Raw genomic sequence first — 15,609 nt, forward strand, 5'->3', positions numbered from 1 at the left:
AAGGGGGAAAAATACAGTTTGAGTATAACACAAAGTAAATGACAAGTACACATTCAATACAAATACACTGTGACTTTTTGATGAACCAATTTTAATTTTAACTTCCACTTTAAGTAATTTGAATATTTTTCTTTATTATTTTCATATATTTGAATCATTATGTAACCACATAGCATTTAAATCCACCTATATGAGACCAAAACACAAAATACAGAAATTACATAAAATGAAATATTTTTCTTATTCTTATTGAAAAGATGATTTTTAAAATATTTTTACAAATAAGGAAAAGATGAGACTTTTATGGTAGTCCAGTCTCCTATTATTGCTAAAGGTTAAAGACAAAACTCTAAAATAAATAAATAAAAGCAGCCTCTCATAATTTACAATACAATGTCTAATATTAATTATGAGTTTGAGACATAATTTGGGGACACAGGCTTCACTAATCAGCAGGCCATAAACACCAAACCTTACATGAAAGAGGATCAGCAAAGATTTCCTGTGTCAAGAAACAAACTACACATTACTACTCGTGAATTATCTCTCTCACTAACAGGATTATATATCGTCATATTGAATAAACAGACCTCACCAATCATAAAGTATAGCTGAGTCAGTCCTGCTTGCAACTGTGGTGATTTTAAGTTGTTAATGTCCTTTTCAAGGCGAGCTATAGAGGGATGACGGACCACACTTACCAAACAACAAAAGCACTTTGCTCCTTCGGTGAAACGCGACCTCGGCAACGCGTACAAGGTGATCGATTTATTCTCTTCTTTTTTTCCACCCGCATTCAGAACACTGGGAAGGCGCGCGCATCAGACTCGAGACACGCAGAAACTTTTTCAACAGTAGCTCGACGCTCGCGGGTGTTGTTCACTTTCCCGGTAAGGAGGGGAAAAAATCATTGACATCAAGTCCCCTCATCCGCGGTCTCTCAGCGCCCCTCATGAGCCCCCCTCCTCGCGGAAATCACGACTTCGCTTCAAGTGTCTCTGGCCTTCGGTTCCCTGTTTCTATTTTTGTTGGACGCTATCAAATCAGCAGGTTTAGGGCATTGGTCTTCTACCTCCTTTTCTTTTCTTTTCTTTTCTTTTCTTTTCTTTTCTTTTCAAGAGAAAAGTTATTGACAATAATTGCATTTATGTATATAGTTATAAATAGTTATAATTGTAGGATGTGCACGAGATTTATTTGTTACCAAGTCTTGATTTCCGATGATGCCGTTTTCTCTTGCTGACGTATAAGGGTCAAATATTAGAACATCATGTTGAACATTAAAAAACCTGGGCCTTTACCTGTGTTGTAACAGTATAGAGGTTACTAAAATTCTTTTTCTTGTGCCACTTGTACAGTTTGATCTGAGAATATCTGCCTAAAAATGTCACGATTGCCTAACAGGGTCTTCTATATTTTATGGTTTTCTTGTCACATGACAACAAAATGGCTCCGCGGTTATGCTAGAATTACTTTGATTTGATGGGGAAGCCTTTTTCAAGTAGGCTATAATATTTTACAGTAGTACAACTGATCCACTGCTTATTTTTTGAGATGTAATAATAATGATAGATTATGCCAAACAACTTTTTTTTTTCCAATAATTGTATGCCTTTAACTTTTTTACAGTCTGTTCAGTTACACCCTCGTCTTTTACTTTAAGAGAATGAAAATCTCATTTATTTTTAATTAAAAAATAAACAAACATAAATATTTTGTTTATCATACAATAGTCTATATGTATTTAGTAACTTGATTGGTATAGCCAACACGAATTTATTTGTTTTGAGAAAATACATTTAGCCTATTAAATGCATTCCGTGGCTTTTAACAGTTGATTGATTTTTACCAAAAGATACAGACATTTAATCAAGTCTCACTTATAAAGATATGTAAATAAAATTGCAGGATAATTTCGGAAAATTGATTTTATTATCTCGCGTGACTTTGAAACGACGTCAAACAAGCAATAATGGTATTTGTTTTTGCGAGGGGTTTTAAATGAACATGTACGGCAGTTAGGAGAATGACAAGTGTAAATTCTAGCCTCATTTCAACAAAAATCCCGTGCTGTAAGTGCTTTGTCTGACAATAATTGAACGTTATGCACTCTCTATCACCGTTTGGGCAATAATTAGCCAGTCTTTTAGTTTTATGAGACACACGTTTAAAGATAATTCCCACTATAAAGTAGACTGATCGGTTTTTATATCGTTTTTGCGCTTCTGTTATGCTTGATATTTCAGTCCGGATGTGTGTTAAATAGTGAGGGTAAATACTTAAAATTATATATGATAACACTAATCGAGACGTAGCTGTGACGGATAAGCAATTCCGAAATAAAGTTTTGGCTTCACTTTAGGCCTATATCTGTCTATGCGATGTCTTAATTAAAGATTGTAAGATGATGAAGTAATTCTGCAATTTGCAGTTCGGTGTCACTCACAGAGGCTCACTAAAAGATGGTGGTGATAAAGTTTTTTTGTCACCTGAAAACACTTTACATTTGTTTCTTTCATTTGTGCTGTTTAATTGCTATTTAATTTTCATTTGTGATGTTTAATTGCAATTTAATTTAGATTGTTTTAGAATGATTTTTTTTTTCACAATTTAAACATATTAAAATTTCCTTTAAACCATGAAAAAGCAAATAGGCCTTAAAGATTTCGATTTGATAGGCTCCAAATATGCCTAAAATAAACGACGCAGCTTCAGCTTTTAATCTGTCTAGACTATCCGTCAAGTCAAGCTCATGATCTATAAATCTGCAATAGTTAGACCCCGTTGTCATTTAAAATAAGATATTAAAAAAGTTTCCTCAGCTTCAAGGCCTGTCCTTATACAGTAGGCTATATGTAAACCGCAGATAAATAAATTTACGACGATTTAAGAGGAAAAGTTTCGTTGTCGTCATTGACTGTAGCCTAATTCATTGTGAAGGTGAGAAGATATCGCGAGGAAACGAGTGATCAAACACAGACAGTAAGAGGCCTACTGTAATTCAGAAAGACTTATTTATAACGTCGTCGATCAACATCCGAAAAGGTCCGGACGCGTGACATTTGTCGGAAACAATAAATCAACATCGTGTCTGGGTGATAATTAGGGAATATCAAAAAAGAAGAGCTAAGAGAGGTCTGTCACTCCTGATGAATTGACATTCCAGATTTCTGAGGGCTGAAATATTTATGAGTCTCTAATGAACCCGAAGGGTAAAATATGTTTTGGAGTGTGTTCATGGCAGAGCATCAACTTTGCTTCAAACAACGTTGGGGATTATAAAAAGTCCAATTTTAAAATGTCTTCTTCGTTCTTCTGGAGATAGGAAATAATTAATTTCATCGATCGGTGGTTGATTTGTTGGCTAAGAGGTTGTCTGTTCAAGATGCGTTTGTTGTAGAACTGAATGAACAGCAGGTGGCGCAGTTGAGACCATGCAGTGTTGATGTTGGAGGACACCAGCTCTGAAACACCACATGGATGCCGTCTTTCCCTTGGGAAATGACACTTGTGAAATTCTGACACAATGAAAATAAGAGAATTCTGCATACCAGATTTTTCAAAAGCAATCGGCAACGAATTACTAAGAGATTGTTTCATTTTCTTCGGTGATTGTCGACCACGCGAAGTAACTGAAAAGCATAAGCAGGCCTGAATTAGCTACTCAAAATCAGAAATATTGAAATCAAACGAGACGTCTCCTTTCACTTGTTTAGTCTTCCACATATAATCGGGTCGTAAAAAGTCTGCAATCGCTTCTGTAATTGTCCGCGTTTTGGAAAATAGGCTAATTCTCCGGCTTCACTGCGTGTAAATAATGCGGTTCAAGGGCATGTAAATTAATTTTAATAAATCGGAACGGGAGGTTTTTGGGGTTATGATGATCATGATTGATGATCTTATTATTGTTGTTGTTGTTGTTGTTTTTATTATAGCCTAAATAAAGTTACTACTTTTTATAGTTAGCAGTTAGCTAATTTATTTATTTTTTTTGTTACCAATTACACATCTTTGCAAGTTATGTATCCTTGAATAATGACAGCCTATACAAAGTGACCTTTATCATTTTCAGTTTAAAATATGATTTTATATAATGTATAAAATCATAAAATAATTATTGAATTGATGTTATTTATAGCTGAATTTGCATTGATTTATGCGTCATTCTTATTAGCCTATTGTTTATAAGCGCGAAAGTATTATGTTCATGAGGTAAAAAATAGGCTACTCGTGGTTGTAAAACTGTTGTTTGCCTGCAGATAGTTTTGCTAGAAAAACGTCTAGAAATTGTTTTATTCAGTTTGTATGTTTGTAAAATAACCGTGTTTCTCTCGTTGTTTTTGTCTTGTTTTAAATAGTTATTAATTTGTTTTAAGTATACATTAGGCGTTCGAGCGCGTTAGTGAGAATGCAAAATCATCTTTATAAAGTATTTTGATCAACTTGTAGGCTAATTGTTGACTCCGACACATTTTAATGAATAATTCAACGATATTTGCATGTAAGAATTAGATCTGTACAAGTCTCGTTTTTGTATGTGGATTATATAAATAGAGACTGAAAACAAACGCGACATATATGGAGATAATTTTTATATAATAATTTTTTTAAAATAAATAATGACAGTCTGATATACATAAAAAAAAATATGCTTATCCTTGCCATTTTTTTTAAGAAATGTGCAATAACAACACAGGCTAAGTAGACTACGTTTGAGAAGTAGGCCTGTGGGTTAAATTTTTACATGTTCGTTTCCGGCACAAAAACTCTTCCGAACTGCTCTGTTAGCTTCCTTTCTCACTCAAATGTAAAATGTAAACATTACAACACCGTCAGCAAATTAGTCGAAGTTAAATTTACACCAACCTGTAATTCCGCTCCTGGTTGAACAGCAGGGGGCTCATTCTCTGATAATAAAGCACCTCAAACTTTCTCTGCGCTGTTTAAATCTATTAGCACTGTGGTTTGGTTTTCCCTGTCTATGTCAAACTGATGATGAGGATGATTTTTTTGGGGGTGTGCAAATTAGTGCAGTCATTGTGTTTATATTATCTTCTGTCCATTTTCAGCATTGGTCTCAAAATTAGCTCCTTAAAATGAGGCAATAGAGCAGAAAAAGTGGATTATGGGATTGAGTGTCAATACAATAGATGTTTTACTCAAAATGCAACAACATGCGCCGTCTTGGTTTGTGCATGTACACTGCACACACAAGAGGATTTAGGCTTCTTTGCTAATGAGTGTGTTTGAGGATTCAGGTCTAGGGTTATATGGCGTGGAACGGGTTTTTTCATACACGGTGTGACTGGCTCCTGTGTGTCTGGTTGGGAGGGCGTGTGTGTGCCCCTCGCAAATATATGAAGGTGTGCATCTTTAAGCCGAAGAGAGCTTCTGTGATGAAAATCCTTTTGTTTTCTAGCCATGTTGCCATAACAGAGTGGGAACACAACAGGTTTGTGTACTCCCCATTGCTGGCATAACAGACCACCTGCAGAGGAGTGTGTGGGTGCACTTTATATAATCATCCACACGGCACACGTAGGCTGGTGACGAGAACCTCCTATTACATTTGTACACACACCACCTGACAGATATGTATTAGAGCAGGAGAAAGCGAGAGGTAAACAACTATTAGTGAACGTGGAGTGGAAATTTCCCTCTGTTTCTCCAAAGACATTTTGTGTCATCGTCGGTGTGCACCGAGCATTAGAAATGACAAAGCTATTGCTCCTTGTAGACTAGAACAATAAAAGACTTTTATTTTTACTGTCTAACACAGAAATAAAAAAACATTATAACTCATCCAGTGCTGGCAGAAATATCAACTCAGCAAGTTGTTATGGGACGAACTGAGTTACATTCTTTAATTTCAGGTTTTTATTACATTTTTTTGTGTGGTACACTAAAAAAATCTGTTAAACTTACAGTAAAAAAAAAAAAAAAAAACAGCAGCTGTGGTTGCCAGAAATGTTGTATTTTATCGATGTATTATTTATAGTTGAATTTGAATTGATTTATGAGTCATTCTTATTATAGACTTATTATTATTTATATTTATAAGCACAAAAGTGTTGTTCATCAGGTAAATTAATTTTTTAATGGTTGAAAAACTATTCTTCTCCTGCAAATGGTTTTTGCTATAAAAAATTCTAGAAAAATGTTTTATGCATTTTATACTCTTTGTGTTGCCATGATAACACTTCACACTAAAATATTGCAATAAACGTACATTTAACAACAAGATGTAACTTAAAACCCAAATGTTATTTCAATGAAAAAACATCAATCACAGGGAATTTTGGGAATGTCAATTTACACTTTTTCACTGTAATTTATGATGACTTGTTCTTTTTGACTTTCAAAAAGTGTTACTGGTAAAATTGCATTAAATAGCCCATTAGACTTATTACAGTTTTTCACCATATAAGGGACCTTTCTGCTAAAGACTGAAGTATATTTCGGCTGTCCGCGTTCCGCGAAGGTCTGCACACTTGACCGTGTGACGTAATTTTCGTCATCAGAAGGATATCTGCGCTCACCATCTGCGTGCAGCCCAATTTTTGTGTCCGCATACCAAAGTGGATGCATAAGTTGAATGTTGAGACAGATGAGTCCATAGGTGGCAATACGCAATACTGCGCATGTGTTGAACTCGCTCATCCATGATTGAGTATACTTCGAAAGCTGTGGGGACACGGCTGCGCTTGAGACAGAGCGGAACGCGGAAAATGAAGTATACCCGGGCCTTAACCAGTTAACAGATTTTTACGTTAGCATTTGTACAGTTTTGTACCATTCATTACAATAATTTTTTACAACGTAGTGTACTTGAATAGCTTTCATTTTCAGAAAAGTTCCTTTCTCAGTCAGCCGTAACAACTGACAAATGTGTGTACACACAGGTATTAAGTGTGAACACTGTATTCAGGTACACTTAATCCAGATTAACTTGGCACAGATACCGAACGCTCTGGTGAAGTGGAGTCTCCTAAGCACGCTTGGTATGACACGCCTGATTTGTGATCTGTCATTTGCGTCTACAGAGAGAGAGAACGACTTCAGGTCAAAGGTCGGTCTCATTTTTTAGCCATCAGGGCTGGGGGGGTCAGATTATGGGTGGTTGGGGGTGTTAAGGACAGTGGGGGTCTTCTGGTAGGTGCCAGTCTGGAGGAGAAGACGATGCTTTGTGCATTGATCCCAGTTTAGGATGTGTGTCCCATGTTCTGACTGCTCATTCATGGGGATTCAGGCACTGCCATTGTGCAGGACGAGGCGGAGGGATGCGCAGGGCACCGTGGGAGTTGCCACCCACATACCCATGCGTTCTGGTTTTCTTCCTGTATGAACACTAAAAATAGCCTCTAGCTCTGTATGCGTGTGTGCTTTCTGAGAGGAGAGGGTCTGTGGAAAGGAAATAGTCTTCTGGTGAGTCGGAATGTAGGGCGAGCTGGACCGACTGGTTCGACTGTGTGTATGTTTTGTATTTGACCGCCGTTTGACCTTCCCCGAGTGCCCCCTCACCTCCCCTTCACCCCATACTCCCATCCTTCACCTCCGCTCCCCTCCAGTCTGTTCCTCCTTCCCCAGCAGACTGATGGGCAGTGGGCCTCTGACATTCTTCTGCTGAACACACACACTCACAGAGAACCTCTGACCCCTCCTTAACCCAGCCGTGACCTCGCTTGGAATGTTACAGGAGTTTTGACACACATAGCCGTAAACAAACACAAGGTTCTTTGTGTCTTCATAGTGTCTTGCTTAATAAAAGGGCAAGATTAAGTTGTTGGCAGAGTTTCAAGACTTTCAGCAATCAAAAATACTTGTAGAATGGACTTGTGAAAGCTTGTCAAATTACTGTTTTCTTTTGCTCTGCAAGTTTGTTGACTCCTGACACAGATTTGTATGGAATAAAATGGTAATTGTGACTGTTCCTCTCAGATGTACTATATATTCTACACCTGCAACTATATTTCTCATAACTGCGATTTAATATCTCAATTTCAACTTTCTCTTTTTTGCGACTTTCATTGTTACTATTGGATTTACAACTATTTTGCAGAATTGCTCTTTTATTTCTCTCAATTGTTGCTATTTCTTGTAACTGTGACCATATCTCACAATGTACTGTAACTATCTCACCGTTAAGACTTTATATCTCACTGCTGCAACTATATTTCTCATAACTGTGACTTGATATCTCAAAATTTCATCTCATAATTGTGCATTTGCATCACAAAATTTGACTGTCTCACACTTGCAATTTTATTTCTCATTATTGACCTTGTAATTGTGATTCCATGTTACGTTTATGACTTTCGCAAAATTGCTCTTATGCGACTTCATATCTGAATTTTGATTCTCTTATTTGCAATTTCTCATAATTGTGAGTTTACATGTCACTTTGTGACTTTATATCTCACACCTGCAAATTTATTTCTTGTTTTTGCAACAATTTCTTTTCATTGTGACTCCATGTTATAATTACGACTATTTTGCAGAATGCCTATCTCACAATTGTTACTTTATATATTTGCATATATATTAGGGGTGTAACGGTACACATATTCGTCCCGTGAATTTTCGGAACGTGCATGTCTTACGGTACGGTATGCGTACATGACGAATACAGCATTGTTGCCTAACCACCATTAATCACCAATAATCGCAATAAGCTGCTCTGTTTTGTTACTTTCAATAAGAAACAAAGTGTCATGTTTCAAATTCTGTCCATTTTATAATGAAATTCAAACAGTAAACGCCATTTTGATGCTTTTTGATTTGGTGTGACAGATCGCTGTATAGGCACCTCAGTTCAAGTGGCAAGTGAACACGATCATCTCTTCCGCTTTAATACTAGTTACAGAATAAACATGAATGATCATCTAAAGGTATGTTAAAAAAGATACAGTACAACTTACTGAATTGTATCATATCTTGTGTAATAGCTCAATCAGTGTTTCAACAGCAGAAAGACATCAGTAAAACAGCTTGTAAACAATATGTCACGTAGCATCACATCTACCTCAGGCAAGTCATTCAGTGTCAACAACTTGTTAGTTTGCTAGAGAAATGAACTGTTAAATATATGCGCTATATTAGCCTATTCATTATATTTTACTTAACCTGTTAGTCATGTCTTGATTATTTAATGTATGTTGATGACAGTCACTGTGTAAATGATTATATTTCAACAAATTGGAGTAAAAACATGATTTTATAATTAGATATAGAAGTTAACACAAAAACTGCCTTGTGTGCAGTTTACATGTTTGCATACAATTTGTTCAGTAAACCAGTGTTTAATAAAAAAAAAAAGCAATTATATGTTCAGTTTTCTACATCACAGCAATAGCAAACCACAACCATACAATCAATTCCCAATGGTCAAAATCAAGACTGTGCTTATGAGGATACACAGCAATTTGACATAATTTTGTGTGTTATTGTCCGTTCAAGCTCGATAAGACACAAAAGAGAACTCAAATCTGAGAAGCGGCTAGAGTATAGAAGAGCTGTGCTAGCATAAAACATTTTACAGTAAAACTACCCTCAGTTATTTAACAGAAATATTGAATCTTTAACAATCTCTTGTGCATGTTACTGAACATCAGCCGGCCTGCCTTTCAGCATCTTGTATGTTGATTGGAGGATGAAAAATAGCTCATCCAATCAGAGTTTCTGACTCTGTCGAAGTTGCAGATGTTCAAGAGTAGTTTGAGGCTGAATACATCCTGTGTTCTCTGAGGAGCAGCCTGAAGCAATTGTAGCTGAAGGTTAATGTGAGCGCTTGATGGCTTGAAGGGGACTGGTGGCAGCGGTTGCGAGATGCGCAGAGGGAGCTTTCAGTCCGCTGTTTGTGCTGGACGTATTGATGGAGTGTGGGTAAAAGGAGGAATTTAACTGAGGTTGCGTTGCGGTCGTGGACACCACAGTGCACACATGGACAGAATGAGAAGAATATCCATGACACACACACACACACACACACACGCAGTGTGCTCTGGCTAACACTTACCGTATACATGAGAGCCTGAGCATGATCTAAACAAGCACAGCGACACACACAGAGATGAAGAGCTTTGCTAACACACACACACAGGCCACCTGCAAATGAAAATAAATGAAAAATAAAGTGGTGTGAGGGCTTCCTAATCTGAATGACTGCTTTTAGCGAGGATGGAGGAGGAACGGATACAGGCGTCTGTGGTAGGGGGTCACTGGTCCACCGCTAGTGTTTATACAACGCAGATGTGTCAGGGGAAACACCGGAACATCGGCCATAACTCAGCCGTACTGTCTCGCTCTCGCTCTCTCTTTCTAGCTGTATTAGGCTACTGGGTGAACAGCATTATGGGAGACTAAACATGCTCTTGAGTTATTTTAAACTTTTAGCAATTACTAAGAAGTGAGTTAGTAGGTCAGTCTGGGCATGTTCAGAGATACATTTCTGCTTATAAGTTTGCATTCCCCTTGCAAGATCTGCCAGATGTTTATCATTTTTACAACATAAGAGCATCATAAAAATAGCATTTTGTTTTTAGTACTTCCTTGTGGAAGCTATATATATACATATAATATTTCTAACTGTTGATATATATTTTCTAATGGTTGGAATTTTGTTTCTTACTGTTGATAATTTATCTGTGACGTTAATTAATTTCATACATATCAACCACAAATATTTCATGAAAAAAAAAAAAAACATCAAAAAAACTTTTTAGTTTGTACTAATCATGGATGTGTTTGGAAGGGAATGTTTTTTTCCTATAAATAATCTTAAGGCGTTTAATGTCTGCATCATATCAGAACATGTAAATGAATGTCAGACTGGATATTGCCAAATAGCTGTCAAGCTTAGTATAATTAACATTTCGAAAATCCAGACTACTAACATGTTTAATGGTGGAATTGTTGGAGAATGTTCAAATAAAATTTACACGGTACTGATATTAACATTGTCATACCATACTGTTAATATTTACTTTCATGTTTATGGTGTCTTTAACTCTAGTTAGACGCACATTAGCTAGACTTTGCAGTCTTCTGTTTTTCATGCTCCAGCATGATTTTGGTCTAGTCTCAAACTTGTCATTTTCTGGTCTTGAGATGGTATTTACTTTAGCACTACTTTTTATTCTGTATCTGTCCACTAATGTCTTAAAAAGAATAGTCCACACAATAATTATAATTCTGTCATCATTTACTCACTTTACTCATGTGATAGATTTCATTCAAACTTCCGTGACATTCTATTTTTTGAAGAACAGAAAAAAAGAAGATATTTTGAAAAATGTTAGGAACCAAACAACATTGGATCCCATGTACTTCCTTTGTACACTCATCAATAACAAAAAAAAACAAACAATCAAAAAATAAATAAATAAATAATAATAATAAAATAAAATTATGATACTGTTAACTTTATTTAAACAGTTCATTTTAATTTAACTCCATTGTGTTAGATTTCTCGATTACATCCTGTTATACTGACTTGCAACAGTTACTTCTGGATAAAAAGTGAATTTTGAAAGAATGTTTCAATCAAGTACACAGCAAAACATCCAGTGTTAAATTAACACTTCCAGTGTCATCCAGTGTTTATATAACCCGGTGTGGATTAAACACTGGCAATGTTAATTTAACACTAACAGTGTTCATTTAACACTGGAGGTTTTACTGTGTAGGTTAAAAATTAACCACTTTGCTTAATCCATTCGTGTTGAGACTAAATGGATGAGTTTAGTTGTGTTAAAGTAGCATTATAGAAACTAGGAACAGAATTTCCTCTTCCCTTCATGCTTTGCTCGGTGCTAGATAGGGAAAGCAAATTATGAAATAGTGTCATTTTTGTATTTAAATATTGTTATTTGGAATTTCAGCAGAAGATACTACACTTTTTTTTTTTTTTTTTTTTTTTTTAAATGCAAATACATGAAACTTAAATTCTTTTAGAGACTTCACAAAAGTCCAAAATTGAGTCCGCTAAATAAAAGAAACTTCAACAAAACAACAGGTGCTCATCTCAGCGTTAATGTTCAGCACCTACTTATCTGAACCAAACTGTTTGATTGCAAATTTTCATGATTCGTTCGCATCGGTGACAAGCTTCTTTCCCTTGCTGTACGTCACTGGATATAAAATACCAAACTTCACAGTGGGTTTATCCTGAAGGATCTGTCTTACTTTGGAAAAGGCTGCCCGACGTTTGACCACAGCTGAAGGGTAATCTCCTAAATTTAGGATGGAGTGACCGTTAAAGGTTAGCTTTCTTTGTGAAGACACTTTGCTCATGATGTTTTCCATGACATGGCCAAGGTGCACCCCAAGCAACAAATTCTCTAGCACCTTGTCCATTTTCCATTCCTTTTCTGACTCCCTCGATTCTGATATTTTGCCTCTTAGAATGGACTTGTTAATTCTGTGGACTGTAGAGGCCTGTTCAGGAATTCGAGAGTTGTACTGTGGTCATTTATCATTAACTACATTGCTTCAAACTTTCCTCAATTTTCAGTCATCAATTTTTCTCTCATGGGAAGAGGAACTACTCTATCTTCAACCCGGAAGTCCCCCAGTAAAGTGTTATTTTATGCAGTTTTTATCAAGATGATAAAATGGGGAGACTTGTTCATGTTTAATGTTCTGTAATGCTGGTATTTAAAAAGAATTTCTGTTATGTTGGTGTTTTTAGGGCGTTACCGTTGTGGTGAAGTGTAGAGCAAGTGCTTGGGTTGAGGACCTGCTAACAAGAACTTAAATTGTTTTAATAAAAAAAGTAACTGCTATGAGAATGCCATGGATGTATCCATAATGCAGCTCCTGACAAGAAAAGCTATGATTAGCTTGTTAGTATGTGTTATTATTACCAGCTACAATCAAAAATATCTTACTATAAATTGATGCAGTTAATGCATGGACAGCGGTTCCATGTGATTGAAACATGTTATTTCTACTCAAATACTTCAGGTAGGATGAACTTGATTGAATCAAGTTATTTGGACATGTTTATGTTTACTCAATTCAAGTATTTGAGTAGAGATAACATGTTTCCATTATGCGGAACAACTCCATAATTGAATTGAGATGACAAAAAAGAACATTTTTCAAAATATCTTTTTATGTTCAACAGAAGAAAGGTGAGAAGGAACATATAATAGCATTAATAGTAGCATTTAGAACCATCCAGAAACGGATGCTTCTTCATGCCATCATCCTCAAGGTTAGGGGTCGGGTCATGTAGGGGTCAAAGTCAGGACAAGCGGAGGGCAAACATTAGGTGTTGAGACGAGTCACACCTGCTGTGTTGTCTATGTGTGTGTTCTAGTCTAAATTGCAATGTCTATGATTAGTAGTATTTATTCTTACATGCAGTTTTCACTTCTAACATTGCTTCTACTTGTGATATTTGAAGGAGTACTGGCTTTAGGGCCTCCGTACATTTCAGTCTACTTTGGTGTGTGTCCAGGGCCGTAGCTGGGGTAATTCGGGGCCCGTTGCAGGTTGTTGATTTCATTTGAAATCACAGGCCCCCCATAAGGCCGGGGGCCCCTAGAATAGTCGCCACCTTTCGCCCCGCTAGCGGCGGCCCTGTGTGTGTCAGTCCAAAGCATTCCTGTGTGTGATAACCTACAGGATGGCAAACACCTGTGTTTTCACGTCCCTGTCGGACAGAGTGTGTGTGAGAGTGTATTTCGTGGCAGCTCGTATAGCTAACATTCGGCTGGTGAGAATGTTATCCATATGCTATCAGAGAGAGAAAGCACATCTTTTTCATTTTTCAGTCTTTCTTCTCGTTTTCCCCTCATCAGTCACTTTCTCCTCGCTATTTGATGGATGTTTCTATCTCGCAGAGAGGTTTTCATACTTACTCACATGTGCCTATATCTAGTGATGTGAGCGGGTGTGCGTTTGTAAGGGCTTTTATATTAAATGTGTGTGAAATTACTATAGAGGATCTAAAGCTTTGGCTTTCTCCATTTCTATCACCCTTACAAACACACACACGGACGCACACGCAGTCATCACTCACACCCATTACATTATCACATGTGTGTTGCATTGTGGAGCATCTGGTTAGCAGCTGACAGCAGCGTGTGTGTTAATCCTCATTCTTAATGTGAACAAAAACTAGATCCATCCGCAACTTCACAAACCCGCCATCACGCCCACCAAACTTTACTTTAATCAGTTTACATTTACAGGGACAAGTTTAGATTTACAGGGACAGTGCACATTAATAAACTTCTCTGTAAATGTGCCAGTTGAGGCATTTCAGCAAAATATTCATATGTTAGAAGAAGAAGAAAAAAGAGAGAGACACAACATAAAACAGGAATGATAATAAGATGGTATCATTCAAACAGTTTCACAAAAACATTAACAAATCCAGTATTATAATAACAAATACAAATCATATTCAAATCAAACATATTTGTATGTAATATAACAGACAAATCTGAAGTGAATGTTTGCAAAGCTGATGAATATGAATATAGAGTGTGTATGTGTGTAAAAAGTCAGAATTGTGAAATATAAACTTGCATTTTGTGAGGAAAAAAGATATTGTAAGATAAAAAGCAATTACCTTTTTTTTTTTTTATTCTGTAACTGAAAGATAAATAAGAGGTTGTTTCCACAAGAATCATACACACAAATACATAATAACCACAAACATACATGCAAGTAACAGAGAAAAACAACACAAAGACATGCTAACAAACAAACAAATTTGCTTATACTGATGTGTACGGTATATAAAACACTGCTTAACATGGATATACATGCACACATATATAATCAAAGACACATAATTAACTATCACATTTCTATTTGGTCTGTTTCATTCTTTTGTCTCAATCATCATCACCTCTCTCTCTCTCTCTCTCTCTCTCTTTCTGTGTATCTCTCTTTACCTCCATCTCTATTATGGCTTCAGGCGTAATTATACTGGTGTGATATTAGGAATCTAATGAAGTCACAATTGCTAATGAATGAATGAAGTGCTTAATTCCTCAATTCTCTAAACGCTGCCTTTCCTTTCTCTCTCTCTCTCTCTCTCTCTCTCTCTCTCTCTCTCTCTCTCTCTCTCTCTCATTATAATCAATCCATTTACGATTCTTGCATGAGGTGTGTGTGTGTGTGTGTGTGTGTGTGTAGCAGGTGGGTCAGAGATTCCTCTGTCGTCATAAAGTGCTTCTTTCTCATCTACACATTTTATTGTATTCTGTCAAACATTTCGACTCTCAGGCACAGAGAAATTATTCCCATCTCTGCTAATTAGCATCAAACCCATATCCTTTTGATGAATAAAACAGGTGTGAATTATGTAGAAGGCATGAACAGTTTACTATCACTATGCGTCAGTGACTGACAAATTAACAGGATTAAAAAAAAAATCATGAATTTAAATCTTTGAAACCCTTTTTGCTGATATGTATCAGAACATTTAACTTCTAAAATTATTTAGTTAGTTATCTTGGAATATTGCAAGAATAACTGGAATAACTGGTTAATTACTTAAGTGTGAAAATTAAATACATTTTGTAGAACTGAAGCACTTTTTTATGTTATTTTACTTTATTTTAAATAATAAAATAATTTAATAGTAAAATA

At 36.2% G+C, this 15,609-nt stretch overlaps 2 long non-coding RNA genes across 2 annotated transcripts in view; one reads left to right on the forward strand and one right to left on the reverse strand.

The window, feature by feature from the left end:
* The window catches only part of LOC127509323 (uncharacterized), a 126,936-nt gene that overhangs the window by 71,423 nt on the left and 39,904 nt on the right, over positions 1–15,609 (forward strand). The window lies entirely within an intron of this gene.
* On the reverse strand, positions 75–1,530 carry LOC127509325 (uncharacterized). Its single transcript, XR_007929201.1, has 2 exons — positions 596–1,530; positions 75–502 (listed from the first exon to the last, which is right to left on the reverse strand). It is a non-coding gene; the product is annotated as an uncharacterized LOC127509325 (long non-coding RNA).

The sequence above is a fragment of the Ctenopharyngodon idella genome, chromosome 3, assembly GCF_019924925.1.
Source record: "Ctenopharyngodon idella isolate HZGC_01 chromosome 3, HZGC01, whole genome shotgun sequence".
Lineage (NCBI taxonomy): Eukaryota > Metazoa > Chordata > Actinopteri > Cypriniformes > Xenocyprididae > Ctenopharyngodon > Ctenopharyngodon idella.